The sequence below is a fragment of the Vidua chalybeata genome, chromosome 5 (genome assembly GCF_026979565.1).
Source record: "Vidua chalybeata isolate OUT-0048 chromosome 5, bVidCha1 merged haplotype, whole genome shotgun sequence".
Lineage (NCBI taxonomy): Eukaryota > Metazoa > Chordata > Aves > Passeriformes > Viduidae > Vidua > Vidua chalybeata.
Genome location: NC_071534.1, coordinates 8,555,354 through 8,571,297, shown reverse-complemented (window position 1 = coordinate 8,571,297; position 15,944 = coordinate 8,555,354). Strand labels below are relative to the sequence as shown.

At 39.7% G+C, this 15,944-nt stretch overlaps 2 long non-coding RNA genes across 4 annotated transcripts in view; one reads left to right on the top strand and one right to left on the bottom strand.

The window, feature by feature from the left end:
* LOC128788324 (uncharacterized) overlaps nt 1-5,172 on the bottom strand; it is a 37,444-nt gene extending 32,272 nt beyond the window's left edge. Inside the window, exon 1 of the long non-coding RNA XR_008431026.1 lies at nt 4,976-5,172. This is a non-coding gene — a long non-coding RNA (uncharacterized LOC128788324). The remainder of the gene's footprint in view (nt 1-4,975) is intronic.
* Nucleotides 58-1,181, top strand: LOC128788325 (uncharacterized). 3 transcript variants are annotated; one of them, XR_008431028.1, is made up of 4 exons: nt 58-243; nt 353-523; nt 717-907; nt 1,024-1,181. It is a non-coding gene; the product is annotated as an uncharacterized LOC128788325 (long non-coding RNA). The 3 variants fall into 3 exon arrangements; XR_008431029.1 differs by having other exon boundaries at nt 329-523; XR_008431027.1 differs by lacking the exon at nt 353-523.
* Nucleotides 5,173-15,944: the final 10,772 nt, after the last annotated feature.

Here is a 15,944-nt window from a genome sequence, read left to right as displayed (position 1 = left end):
AGGAGAAAGCCCTCCAGAGATCAGTAGAAACTCTTAGAGGCAACCACGTGTAATTGGGAGAGGGGAACAGCATTCGAGGCACACTGGCACTTCTTTTTCACACCTGCAGAGAAACTGCTGTGTCTGCAATCTCATTTGCTTTTTCCAGTCTCAGGCATACAGCATAATTTAAAAAAAAAAAAATTATTATATGTAAAATTTAATTTATGTTTGGAAGTCTGGAACAGGCTTCAAAACTGAACGGTAAGCACCCCACTAGCTCTGACTCTGACACTTGTGCAACAGCTGCGCCATTTTTCCCAGCAATAACTCACCCTTCACCTGAAAGGGCGTATCCTAATTCTGTCCTAAGAGAATGTGTTACCACCACGCTTGACTTGGAATTAACCGTGGAAAGGAGACAGGACAAAGATACTACTGCAGTTGGAACGTGCTACAGCCCGACGTTCCGTGTCATCCATTCCTGGTCTCTTGGTATTCTGGTCTCTTGGTATTGGCCTCTGGAATACCTGAGAGGTTTTAGGTTGGTTATCAGGGAAAGGTTCTTCCCTCAGAAATTGCTCGGGCACTGCCCAGGCTCCCCAGGGAATGGTCTTGACACCAAGGCTGCCACAGCTCCAGGAGTGTTTGGACAATGCTCTCAGGCACAGGGTGGGATTGAGGGGTGTCTATGCAAGGTCAGGAGTTGGACTGCATGATCCTGGTTGGTCCCTCAGGATTCTATGAACACTGCACCCCTCTCTGGAATAGCCGCTGTTCTGAAGGAGTAAAGCAACGATGCAGACTGGTTACTGCCGTCAGCAGAGAATACCAGAACTGTTAATGACAAAGAGGAGCAAGAAACTCATTCTTCAGCTTTTCTTCTTTCCAGCAAGTTCAGTCAGAGCAAATTCTTTGGCAAAAAAAGGTAACAAAAAGATCCAAGAAATCAAACATAAATCTGGTAATCTGCCGAGAGGGGAAGAGCAGAGGGAAGAGAACTGGCAGGCTTTATGATTAAGCACACTTTGTGTTATCCAACAGATCCAAGAGTAACATACAGCAACTGGACTCTGTACAAGAAATCTATTATACTGCCTGCTCACAAGTTGAGTATATTGCTGATTTCAGAAATATCAGAATGCCTAACTCTGGATGCCTCAGGAATAAACAAGAATAAATTTGTATTCTACTATGCTTGAGACAGACCTAGTCAAAATTTTTCCATGAAAGCTGTTCCTCAGCAATGAGCCAGGTTTTCAATAAGCCTTTTTTTTCTTTTTGTGAAAAGTATCCGCTTTTGGATGCTTTCCTGAGATGCAATCCAGCTAGGAAACTGGGACCCTGGAGCAAGTAGGCTTATTTTTAGAATGAAAACCTGAAGTTTTCAGTTCTTCCTTTTAAAGATGTAATTCTCTTTGGTGGGAACCTTTTTCTGCTGAGACCTCTTTTTTTGGGCATTTCCACGCAGGGAATCCCTTTAGATTCCACAATAATGGTACATGTTGGATTTTAGAAGAGTGAACCATTCTTTTTTGCTGTTTTAGTTTTCCTTTAAGTAGAACTCCAAGAAAAATACTGATCACATGAGATTACAGTCTATTCTGACCTTGATCAGGGCTAGGGATCCTTAGGACTTGTGGACCTGCAGCACTAGTCCCTGACCTTCCTGTTTGAATAGACTGTATTAAAAATAAAGAATAAATGTTAATACAGCTTAATTCCTCCACTTTTAAAGTCAAGAAAATCTTAAATTAAGCCCTTCTAGCCTGAAAGGCTTCTTTGTGTAATTTAAAAAAGCCTACTTTTCACTATTTCATCAGGGAAAAAGCACTCCCAGACAGAAACCACAGTACCAATGTATAATCAGGACTACGTGTTTATGGAAAAAGTGATAAATCCCTGAAAAAAAACTGTCTCATAACTGAAGCTCTCCACAAACACTTTTGTAGAAAAATTAGTAAAATAACTTAGAACCAAGCAAATTGCTTTAGACTAGATTAAAAAATCAGTGCCTAGTCGATCTGCATCCAAAAATTTGATTTTCTTTTAAACCTTTTTCATAAATACAGCAAGATTCAATGCTAAGTATGAAACAGGCCATGTTAAATTCAACAACGAAGTTTTTAAAGCAATGGTTACCTATTTTTCTACATTTTTAATGAAATAAGCTGTCCTTAAATGCAAGAGAGTCTGGATAATTACAAATATTTAGATTCATATTCTCCCTTGGAGAATACTTTCAAGGCACTGATCAACAGACTCCTAAGATTAAGTTAAGAACTATATTAATAATAGGCACTTTCTATCTGTTACACATAATTTCTCTTTACACACAGAGAGTATACAGATTTTTCTTTTTCTCTCTTCCTTCCCCAAACTTACAAATCAGTCTGGTCACAGTAACAGTGCAAAACAGCAAGTGAACCTGTGCAATGTGTCTGATGTTTGGATTAGAGTATTAATTCTGCTAGTCAGCTGCAGCAGTGCACTCTTTTAAAGATACTTTTCATATTGAGTCAATAGTTTCGTGCTATCATGTATAGTCACAATGCCTTGATTGGATTTCTTTAAAGACTGCAGTCTTGTTCTGTGAGACAGCATGGATTAATTTCAAAAGAACTCATACAATCTGCTTGGCTGTGCTGCAGAAATCAGAACCTAGAATGCCAGTGAGCACTACCTATTCAGGGTAATATGCATTATGTATAATTAAAAATGGACAACTGCACTGGCTCCATAGTCAGGAAACTTTTCCAAATGCGTTTTCTGTCCCATAAAACCCATCTGTGGGTTTCCAAATTTGCAGTTCAATACTAACAGGGATGCATGAGCAACTCACTTCTAGTGGAGGAAAAAGAATTAAGCATCTTTTTGAGTCCATAGCTACTAATGAAGGTGAATGCCATCCAGCACAGCAGAGGATTCCTTACGGCATCACTTCTGCATCATAAAACACATATACAACTAAAACTGTGCAGAAACTGGAGAATCAGAAGACATAGCAACTATAGAGAAAATAGAGCAACTACATTTCATACCTCATAAAAGCATCAAATGTTCTAGCAAAATCTACAAAGACCTAATATCTTCTCTTAGGTAAAAACCCAACTTTTTCAGTATTCTCAACCTCCAACATTTTATGTACAGAATTAATATTAGGGGAACAACAAGAGGAATTTAAATTTGAACAATACAGAAGTCAAATGAGAAAGTGAAGCATTCAGTTTTATAACTGAAGCTCACTCCAGCTGGACAAAGAACCATATTTTTTACCTCTCATTTATATTAGGAGAAGTACAATACATTGCAAACATCACTCCTGGAGAAGCAAAAAATTAGGACTGAAATACAAATATTTCATAGGGAAAGAGTTGGATGAGTTGGATGCAGGGGAATGATCAACACAGCTCAGAAGGCAAAGCCATTAAATCCAGCTTATAAGAATCATGTGTCTGGAATTAAAAGTATAGCATTTCAGCATGTTTTTTACTAAAGAGAAAAAAAAATCTCTCAACTCCCCCTCACTTTTCCAGATATTGAAAAAATATACCATAGAAGATGCTGAGAAACACTATAGTGCACTGTTGGAATTGTGATGTGTGCAGTTTCTCATGAAAGCCTGTGCCATGTTTATTAGAGGCCACTCAAAGTGTCTCACATTTTCCTGCCTTTGTCCTTCACACTTCACTATCACAGGGAAGTGAAAAAACAAGTGTACATGTAGACATTATTCCATACAGCTACAGTGCATGTTTTGATGCAGCATTTGGTGCCCAGCATGTGCTCCTGAAAGACATTTTTGCCACCTCCAGGAACTTTTGTGTATCTATTTCATTAATTATTCTACCAACTTGTGGGTAGAGACCAGTTAAAGAAAATACAGTTCTAACTTTCCTTAAATGCCAGCCAAATAAGTAACAGTGCTGTCTGCTACTTCAGCATCTTAAAGTTGTTTTAACACTTCTGAAAGGTTACAGAATCAGAGCAAAACCAGAGAAGATGTATTTCAGTATTCACAGTGTATTCCTAAGAAGCCAACACACCCTCAGCTTCCATATCTATTTCAACACTTCAACACTTCTGTGGTTCCAAAGCAAAAAAGGCGCCTGGGAATGGAGTAGCTGTACCTACTTTATCTCTCTTCATGTGCTTCTCCCCAGTATCACCAGAAGGGTACAGATAACTCCATTTCTGTCCAAGCTATGCAAGCAGAGGGCACCCTTCACTCTTGGCACAGTACTCAAATATCATGTTTTTACAACCTCCATGAACTGTCTCGCTTCTCCAAAGTGAAATATGTTATATAAATAAGACAACTGAAAGCTGGATTGCAGCAGAACTTTATCAGTATATATAGTATAGCAATCATTCATTGTCAGGTATGACAGTCCTACTGAAAGGATTTTTTTAATTTAAAGGAACTATAGCAAATGAGAAGAGCCAAAACACTGAAACTGGTGTTAACTTCCACTGAGAAAGATGGGACAAAGACTGATGGAGCCATGATATACAATGAAAACAACTACTTTAAACTCATCAGAGTGACAATTCCAAAAAATTTAGAAGAATTTTTCATCTCTTAATCCTGAAATGTAGGAACCTCTTTTTCTAGTGTACTGTGTGGAAACCAAGCACTATTTGTTGTTTATATCTGCACATAGAGGGGCTGAGCTAATATTGATGCGACACCATGGCCACATATAGGCTCCAGATTGCCAACATGTGCAGCCAAGGCTTGCTTGCTGAACTAGCTCCTGAAAAGTGTCAATACATTCCTGTCCAATTTAAATTCCACTTTCAGGATCATTTTGTTGTTGCACAAGAAAACCAGTGATAAATTAACACACGACAGGATTCAGGCTTAAATGTACATTAAAATACCATTCATTATCAAAGTATTGCAAAAGAAGGACACTGTGAGCCTTCATAATGGCAAGACTCAGCAAACTATGTCTGTCTTTTAAAATGTCTTACTGAAAACATTTAAGCTCACCAAGACAGTTTTGATTCAACCAGGCTGCAGCAGCCACACAGAAGTTGTGTTTGCAGAGTACAAGGGTGGGGGCCCTCAGCAAAGTTAAACCCCAACCAAACTAGAAGAAAACTGACAGTGAGGTCAGTCAGTAAGCAAAGAGCTGTGGCCAAGACCATGCTTGATCGTACCCTATGTCACAAAGGTAAGTTCCATTGGGAGAACCTTCCTTTCCTCCGCTATGGAAAATATTTAGTGGAAACTCCATGGATTTTAAAATAAACCTTTTACATTTGTCCCAATACACAAACTGGCATCCAGCTACACTCTGAACAAAGGTACTGACAAGTACCGCGCAGAAAAATCAACACTTGCCTGATTTTCCCTCATTTATTAGAAGAAACTGTTTCATTCTTAATGCAAAGACAGACACTTTCTTTAAAACTAAACAAAGGGAGGCATCTGACTAATAAACAGACCAGCAAATCAGCAGCTGGATCTTTCATGCACGTTCCATTGTCTCAGCCTACCCCAAGCCTGTGTTCATGTCACAGGCTGCCAGCAGGTACAGGTGGCACCAACACGAGCAGACTGCTGCTGTACTGGGCTCACAAACACTACACTAGGTAACTTCCTTTAGTTACAAGCCAATATATTCAGTAGTAAAAGCTTTTTTCTCCTAAGTGTCTGTATATTATGTTAAAATACCAGGAAATTATATTAAGGAATAAAAGGAGAAATAACTATGTGAGCTGTTTGCATTTTGAAATTAAATTTATGAGTTAGAAGTTTCCTTCTTCCCTCGTCACTTTAAAGTACCTTGGACAAAAATTTAAAGTTTATTTTACTAGAAGTATTAGCAGACTAGAATTAAGAATTGTTTACAAAAAGAATCCTCCAATCTTGCTCAACTGCACACATCTTCTCCCTACCCTAGCAGAAATAACTTATGCTAGTAGTAATCCACTTCATCAAATTTGAGCCAAAGAAATGGACTTGTGAATCAGTTGTTTTATAAAAGACAAACTATTATTTGGTAATGCTGCTATCTGACAACAAGTGGCTTTTTCTAAAAAAATAAGGACACAAACCAACCAGTGCTTCTCTCATCTGAGGTGCACCTCTCAATGAACTAACAGGAAGATTCAAAGGGTGGGAGTCATAAACAGGTAGGGGAAAACTTAATTAAAATATTAAGCTATTAAAAAGTAACAAGAAAAACAATAAAACCAAACGGCTCTGATTTACGGCTGGAAGCAGCTCATTTCCTCCAGGGGAGTCAGCACCAGCTGCAATTAGCTGCTGCATGGATTTACGCCGGCTAGGGAGCTACCACTCCCTTCAGCTGCCGAGAGCACTCTGCTGCTCCTGGCCAGTGCACCGAGTGCTCACACCTACAGCTGATCCCTGCAGCTGATTCCCGTGCCCTTTTCCACCCAGCACCCCGAGGGACTTAGCTACTGCCAGCAATTAAAGGACTACAGAAGTAACTTTTTATTTAGGAAGTGCATAAAAAGAGAAGGGTAAGTGCTCACATTTGCAAGAAGTCTGAGAAACACTCATCTACCCGATCCATTACTTCATCAGCAAAGATCTGTGTTAATTCATACAATTCAATAGGCCTGACACCAGGGCCATGCTATTTTTCAAGGTTTATAAAAAAAACTTTCCCTACCTACACATAACAGAGGCATGAAGTAAGTCAGGGCCAGAAGTCACACAGATATTCAAACACTAGTTACAGAAGACTTAGGTTTCAAACTGCTTTGCTTTGTTCTACCCTGATCTAGTGAAAACATCTTGTCTCTCTCCTCCAGCCATTGCTGTTTCCAACTAAACATCCAAATCCCAAACGTGGTATAATATAGCCACACAGTAGGCTCATGGGGCACTCCTGGAAGATTTCCCTAAGGCACACAGGTCACAGGATTAGAAAAATCATTAAGCATCTGAAAATGTGCTCTCCATCCGTACTAAAATCTGGCTTAGTTTACTGAAATGGAAAAAAGGTTCTGGCTGGCTGTGCCAAGTTTCCCATGCAGATTGGTACATTTTCAGATGTCTGGTTATGTAATGGGGAATCCTTCCCACTGGTAAATGATACTATCCCCACCTTAACAGAGTAAAAGTGTATGCAGCAGGAGTTACACTGTAGGTCTTTTTTTCATGCTGTGAATTTATCAAGGTTTCACTCTATACAGAGGTAGATTCTTCTTCCTCTCTGCCCACCAGAACAGTTAGCATGAAGTTACTTATCTTCCTTAAGACTCACATTAACTTTGTAAATATTTAAATATCTATTTCTGATGCAGAATATGAAGTTAACTATACTCTCTGATTAGCCTATATTTTATTCCACAGCTCTTCTGCAAGCAATTTTCTCCCAATCTCATCCTTATCCTGCATTCTTGGGAAAAAGAAAAAAAAAAATTCAGGGGATCCCTTAACCATGTAGTGGGCAAAGGCATACAGCATACCCAGTATATTTGGATTTTGTTTTTTTTCTATGAACAAGGAAACTCAGCATCAGTTTGATGATTTCCACTTCTTCTGCGAACTTTACATTACTTATACACTGGAAACTGGAGCATTTAAAAGTAAGCATCAGCCACGATGACAAAAATTCTGAAAATCTAGTCAAAAGAATAATGACCACGCGAGTTTATTTTAAAAAAACATTAGTTATTTTCAGGTAATTTAATTTTACAATGTTACCTATTGCTTTTGGAAAATATATATATTTTGAAATATAGATTTCAAAACAGGCAGCCCTGTTCTGCAAGCTGTCCTGGGAGAGGGAAGCACTGCATGGCTAAAGCCTCTCAGCTACTGCAGGTCGCAGTCCCAAGCACCAGTGTCCACCTTCACTGACATGTACTTGACTTTTTTAAGAGTCATTTGTCATACATGGAGACAAGGTTTCATTTAACTACCTCCCCACCAGTAGAGGGTCAGCATTCAGACTGTCCTGTTGCCAGTGTTTTATGAAAGGAGAGCTGATGTGGGCATTTCTGAGGCTGCTGTAGCAAGGCCAGTGAACTCAAATTAAAGGCTTTATAGACAGGTTTTTTTCAGTTAAATTATGTTATTTCCTACTTAATTTATTATAGACATAACGTGCTTATATGTGACCAAGTCAGAGACAGTGTACAAGGTAAAATTAACTGAGCTAGCAATGTTTGACCATGAAATTCAGAAAACATGTGCAAAGCCTCGGCTTACTTCTGAGTCACATTTAAAGCCTTTAAATATTTAGCACTACAACAAAACCATTTTAAAGCTGAGTGTACACGGCATATACATCACTACTACTACTGTAAATATGAACAGAGGTTAACTAGCACTCTACAAAGGAATCAAATATCCAGAAGTTTATGAAGTTTTACAAACTACTAAGTTGCCCTAATTTCACATCCATTTCTCCATTACACATGAGTAAATAAAGACTGGTCAAACAGAGAGTGATAGAAACCATAAAGGCCAATTCAGCAACAGGTGTCAGCAAGAGTTAGGGAGAGATATCACTACTGAGCACCAATGAGTATTTTTTATTGTTGAACCTCTTCTATGAGAAGGAAGAACAGCTTTCAAAAATCAGCCTTCAAAATGCAAGGTGAAATCCCAGTAAAGAAATTTAAAAAAAAAAAAGTAAAAAGGAAGAATGAATGACTCAAATAGTAATCACTCCTACACTGCTGGCAGCTTCTTGAGAGAGTTACAAATGCATTCAGATTTATTAATTCAAAGGGCTGCCTGAAGAGAGAGAGATTATGAAAAAAGTGAAATATCAATGACAATTAATTCATCTCCTTGTTCCCTCTCCTCCCCGCCCCTGCCCCTGAGTTAAAGCTCAGATAGAAGGTCCTGCTTCTGATCAACCCACATAACCTTAGCTTGACACAGCAGGTAACTGGTACATCCAGAAGGAAACAATGAATGCTGCCTATCAACCTTATCACCCCCTAATTTCACTCTAAAGGATGACACACCTCTATCCCATCACCTGGCTCGATCACGCACACAGCACCACAGACAGCTAGCTCCTTCACAGCCTCTCAGCACCACCAGTGAAGCCTTGCCCAGTCACCTTCCCAGGCACCTGATGGCCTTCCCGGGAGAGCGAGCACACAGGGACAGAGCCCCCTGCCCGGCCCCTTGGCACATCCCGCCCGCTTCCCGAGCCACGGGCTGGGCAAAACCCACCTGCCGCTTGGCTTTTCCGGGGTCCTGACTGAGCGGGCATTTTTGTGTTTGGGGTTCGGAGAAGGCTCTCCGAGGTCCCTCCAGCCCTGCTCCGCCGACATCCCCCGCCTCAAGCGGCTCCAGCTGGACAGGGCGGCCCTTCCACGCCTTGCCGGCCGCCGGCACGTTCCTCTCCCGGGGACCCGCCGGTCCGCCCGCGGCACCCCAGAGCACAGCGCTCCCTCATGCCCGGCCCCGACCCCCCGGGACCCCTCTCACCGCCTTCCCACCTCGGCAGCGCCGGCCGTCCTGAGGAGCGCCGCGGGCTCCGCGCCTCCCGGCCCGCGGCGAACCGGCCCCGCCGGCCGCCCCTGCCCGGCCCCGCGCACCTGCGGAGGGAGGGCGCTTGTGCTCGGGCAGGGCTGAGCCCGGCCCCGGCAGGGCGGCAGCGAGCGGCGGCGGGCACCTGCGGCGGCCGGGGTGCCGCCCGAGGGAGGGGAACAGCGCAGGGCAGAGCCGGCCCGAGCGGCGCTCTGCGCCCGCCGAGCCCGCGGGCAGCGCGGCTCCCTCGGCGCGGCCTCGGGGGAGCGAGAGGGGACGAGCGGAGTCACCGCAACACAGCACTCGTGCTTGAAGGTGGCTTTTCTTTTCTCTTTTCTCTCTTCTCTTTTTTCTCTTTTCTCTTTTCTCTTTTCTTCTCTTTTCTCTTTTTTCTCTTTTCTTTTCTTCTTAGAAGGACAGTTTGAGTATTTTGTTTTGTTTGCGTTTTCTGTTTTGCTTTGTATTTTGCACGCTGAAGAGGCCGCGGAAACCTCTTTAATGTATTTAAAGTGTTAAAGCAATGACACTCATCTAAAAAGGCAGTGTATTTACGCAGCGCCTTTATTCCTAGAGCAGTCCTGACTTGGGGCACTGTGTCCCGGACTCCAGGTATTTCCAGGATCCAGGTGTTGTTCGTGCACGGCTCAGCGCGTCTCCTCCTGGGAACAGCCGCTTCGGGATAAGGGGTGGCATCCCGACAATAACACCCACTCCTTACCCAGGTGGAGTGGAGTGGTTTGGTCAGGCAGCCCTGGTCCAAGTTAGGGGAAAAAAAAAAAAAAAAACAAAAAAAACAAAAACAGGATTAAAGAGAAAAGACAAGAAACTACTTGATACCTCAGTTCTCAGTGCATCATATTAAAGGATTAATAGAATTACTCAGAGCTCTGTAAACATGTCGAGCAATAGTATTTTGTGCATTTCAATCATCTTTTGCATCCAGTCCCAAGGGGGTGAAGTGATGCACATTGCATCTTCAATCTAACACATCTATCAATAGTTTCCGCTAAAACTGTAAAAACTTGAGTCAGGATCTTTGGATTTGGAATGAAACCATACAGCAATTCTTAAAAGTAATTAAAAAAAAAAAAGTATTTTTCAAAATACCAATTTGGTAATCTAAGAGGAAAAAAGTATTAAAACAGCAAATTGGGTGTTTTTTAGTGATTTTTCACATACACTAAAGTTCTAAAAGAACTTACCTGAAACCGGTTAGTTAAAATAAAGGAAAACCAAACTTTAAAAGACTGTGGAGGTTACAGTTCATAAACTGGGGCCCGGTTGCAGCTTGCACATATACCCTTATAAATCCCTGCAGTATTCCAAACCATGATGGTCTGGATGAAATGTAGTTTGTGTCTTCAGTAATCAAACTTTACTCTCTGCAGTTAAATTATGTTATTTCCTACTTAATTTATTAAGTAATTAATTCAATTTATCAGTGTCTTTATGGGAGTGATCAAATGCTAGGAGTAATACCCTTCATTGTATGGGGGAAATTTCATTCCCAACTCACAAGGCAAAAGTGTTGAAGTGGATCTGCATATGGGCAGAACTGTATAAGCAAAGCTTTCACTTCTGACTGAGAAATACTGAAAAAACAAAGATTTTTAAAGCATAAATTTAATAGCAATTTTATAGACATCATAAATGCATTGGAAATGCTTTGTGTTAAAGATACTAAAGATGTTTACTTTCAGCTGATTAGATGCTTGTGCACATTAGGTATATAAATAAAAGATAAGAATTAGTCACCACTTGCACATCAATATGAAGACCTAAGATACTCAGTTGTTACATTTTAGGACTCTCTTATCTTGTCAAATAAGTGTGATTTCCACACTGCTTCTTCTTAACATAGATACTAACCATGTTTGCTCTGCCATGTGTTGAGGAAAGGCCTGCTATTTTAAAGTTATGTTCATCATCACTCTTAAAAGTGTCTTCTTTCATATATTCAAAGTTTTTCTCCACCTCTTTTTGCCTGTTGAAAGTATCATGTATATAAGCCTCTGGAAGGCTTTTCATGACTGCAAAAAAGAGTTATTAGTCATTTGTTTGAAGAAATTAATATGGTAAACAACAAAATTCAGCTAACACCCTTCCAATAGTGAGGTGCAATCTATTTTAGCAAGAATTGGCTAGAGCATTCAAACTTGGCTTAGCTGAGTAATTACTTGCTTATACACAAAGTGTGTAGTTGGAATTTCATAGTAAAATATTAAGCTGTGAGCACACATTCTTGCTATTTTTTATACCAGTTCTAGATGTTTATCCATGCATTACAACAAATAGAAAACTATGTGGTTAAAGTGAAATTTCAGTTCTATTTCTCATTTCATCACTACTTTTTAAGGTTTCTTTAGGCTTGACCTTTTCTGTGTTAATATCCCACATAAAGGATTTATTTGTGATTTTTTTTTTCAAATGTAAGAATAAATTCAGTATAGCTTTAGTTGAATCATGCACATTAGTGGTTTGTATTTTTATATCTCAAAGTTAGATCAATGAACAGGACATGTTTTCAACCTGTAGTAAGAAAGAAAATACCAATTCAAGTTAGCAACGAATTTTTTGAGTAAAGTGTAGCTTCCTAACTGATGCTAGAGTGTTAGGTTCCCACCAAAAACTTATGTGACAACATTGTTTAAAAAATTAATTGAAAAAGTTCATGACACGGACAGAAACAAATCTTCCAATCTGAAATCATGGGGTTTTTTTTAAAAAAAAAACCTTAAACCAGCATAGTTTTTCCTTATTTTTAATGAAGTTGTGTACATGGCAGATATACTGGGAAAAAAACCCCAAACTTAGAATGCTACTGGCATCTTGATTATGGTGCCAGTTAAACTGGCAGGCTTGAAGCAAATCAATATTGTTTCAGTTGTTTCCTAAGGCTGGAAAACCAGACTGTAACTGTTGTAACCAAGCTAGATAAGCACAAGCTATTGGCACAGCCTTCATTTTACTTATAAAATAGGAGCCAAGAGCAAAATTTTTGGAGGATCAGCTGGAAATTATGACCATAGTGGAATTTTACAAGGAGAAACATAAGAATTATGCACTGTGTCATGCCAAAACTGCATTGCCATACTTAAAGAAAGCTTGCTATTGCAAAACAGTAATTTAGGCAAGGACAATTACATAGGTGAATGTACCTTATAATAATTTTCCAATTTTTTTCCCTTCAAAATAAAACAAAAATATCAGATCCAAACAACAGATAGAAAGCTAAAATAGATAATAGCAATAAGATCTGACACTCCATGTCATACAGGATTAGCTCCTCATCACATCGTTTTTGTTGAATAAAAGCAAACGTGTGGAAGCAGACATTAGCACCTCCCATTGCATTTAGGAGCTGGCAACCAGGGAATCATGTATTGCAGTTCTGGTCTATTTGCTGCTCATTTGGACTTTTTCTGACACCTTGCTATACAAGAGTCTCCGACTGTAGGTGAGCAACTAAGTTTATCCACAATTCAGGACTGCTTGGAACGAGACAAGAGAAGAGGAACTTGTTTACCTGGCTGCTATTAGAAACACTAACTGGAGAGGTGCATATACCCAGGATTTATTCACCTGACAGTTGGCAGCAGGAAAGTCACAAACTGGTTTCGAGTCTGGGCAGCAGTGGTCTCTTTCAAAGAAAAAAGAAGATGCTCTGGACTAAGCTAAGAGAGAAACAGGTTTTACCTTTTTTAACTCCATCCTGAAGAGAAATTGTTTTATCATCTATTAATTTGAAGTAAAAGCAGCTGCTCTCTGACCACCAACTAGGATACAGAGCTCCCTCTCTGTCCTTAAACACCATGTTAAGAGGTCATTCTCAGTCTTGGGTTTTCTATCTCTACTCCACAGAGCCCCTGATTCCCTACGTATCTGCCAGCATTTCCAAGGAAACTAAGCAAGCAGAATGCTGCAAATTTCTGAAGCAGCAATCAGGGCAAATTCTGCATTTATACTGAACTTGACCTGATGTCACCCAACACTGCAAAATGGCTCAGACAATTCTTTGGACTTCTGCCTCTTTTTTCCTGTCTCTCCTTTTTCTCCTTCAGTTTCTGAAGGAGTAACAGAATCCTCACCTATGATTTTTTGAAATGATCAATTCCTAATCCTCAAAATGATTAAGCAGAACAGAATGCAGCCTGTTTATACAATTTCTTAACTTTCCTCAGAGTTCCTCCAGCTATGTGTACACTTTCCTGTTCTCTTAGGGCCATTGGCAAGCTGAGCCAAGCAGGTGGATTCTGTCCCTCTGAAGAAAATCCATGGAATACCAAGGGACTCCAGCAGACTGTGAAGGTCTGTGTGACCGGGGGTCACAGCTCCAGCCTGACTACCTAGACTACTCCAGCACTGCTTTCATTCATCCTCACAGGCTTGCATCACTTTGAAATCTAGTAATGCAGATAACAGCAAATCTCCATCTGAAATCTTGAGAGGTTTATAATAAACCCCATTTTTTAATCCTTGGTCCAAGCTGGAGGTGTGAATGAACCACACAGTAAAATACCCCAGTAGAGCCCACAATATATCAAGATTCTTGGAGACAACATCAGAACTGATTTTTTTTTTTTTAAACCACTTACCATTGCAAACATGTAAATAGTAACATTAAAAAGAACTTACCATAAACTAGACTTCCACAAAAATCAGAGGCATCAGTGTTCTGGGGCTGCTTCAGTCATCAACTTTTACATATCTGGCTTGACTCACAAGAGTTAGCACTAAAGCAAGGATAATGGGATACACTTCAACGTTCCAAATGTTATGGGAGGGACCAGAATATTGTGACCCACTATTTGGGAGTGCTGAGATTAAAAATATGCCAAAACCATTTTCTGATGGCTGCATCAATTAGAAAGATCTGCATGATTTTCATCTGTGCTGCTATGGAATCAAGGGGAGCCAGATTAAAACCAAGCATGAGTATGACTAAAATCATACATACAGTCTGCAGGTTTATTTTTAATGCAAGAGGACAGTAATATAGTGACCACTGGTCAGTAGTTGTTCATCACACACACGTATTGAAATGTCTCAGTTATTAATATTATATCTCACAGGTCCAACTCAAGTACAAGTTTCAGTTCTTGAGGAAATCACCAATGAACAGGAGAATTATGAAATCACTACTTAGAGAATTGAACATCAAAAATTTCAACTAGATTTAAAAAATTGAACATTGCTTAAATTTTACATGAAAACCATACACGTATAGGTATTAAAATGGCAGTTTTGCTTCTGCACCACGGCTAAAACCAGTCATCACAGGAGTTGTCAGCAGTGTTTTTTATTTGCTAGATCACATTTTGTATCATGTTATGGCAAATAATGTACTTTCAGGTTTTGAGTTCTCTCCACAAACAGGAACAGTCTAAACACAGCAATATTTATTTGATTATTTATCACTCTTCTTAGCATAGTGGCATTTTAACGTGCCACAACAGTGTTACTCACATGCAATAAGCTTTAAAAATGTAGCATTTTTAACCTGGAAGTATTATTTTAATGGCTGAACAACAAGGATGGGGGCATGGGAAGAAAGGGTTGACTAGTATAATGATATAGCATCAATTAACAGTCAGTACTCACCAAATTGTACTATCCTTGGCCTGCTGCACAAGGCTGAAACTGCTGCAAACATAATCCAGACACCTGTGGGAGAGATCTATAATGAGAATGATGGAAACCACCAATTTAATAGGTTTTACTTAGTGCTGTCATATTTCACTACATTAGAAAACATGAGTGCTTTAAACAGGTGACTTTACCAGGTAAACACATTGTCAAAACTTGTTTCAAGAATATATATTTTTCAATAATACACTAGTCTATAATAACCTACAATAGTAGCTCAAACTGATATTATCTAAAAAATATATGATCCAATATAATTCAATTAAATACCAATCTAACAATTTTAATGCAAATTACTTGGCTCCATCCTGCACATTCCTTTATCTCTGGAGATCATTCTCAATTTCCTTTTCTGTAGCTTTTCTAGCCCTACACTGCATTTTGTTAATATCACCACTGAAGCTGAAGACAGTATTTCAACTCTTAAGCCTACCAGAAAATTATAGTTAGATTTATACTGGCTTTAGTCACACAACTTTGCTTTCCAATGATTTTTCAAAGTACTTTACCATAAGGACTCGAAAGTTCAGACAGGACACCAGCATTATTTTTGGTCTAGTCTAAATTTTAAACTTGTTCTTGAGTCTGTTAATAACCTTTGAACAAGAATGCTCATTAGAAGGAAGGCTGTTAGTGCATCCTAAATTGCCAAACTCTTCTTATTTTAAGTCCCAGTTGCTTATAACTTTGCCAAACACTAAGTGCTTGGGCTGAAATTTTCCATGCCATGTCTGTGTCTCAATCTGAGATGTGTTGGAAAATTTAATCTAAAATAAATAGAATGATTTCCAAGAATGAGTGTTGGGGGAAAACATTCTGTTTTACTGGGCGGGGGAGGGGA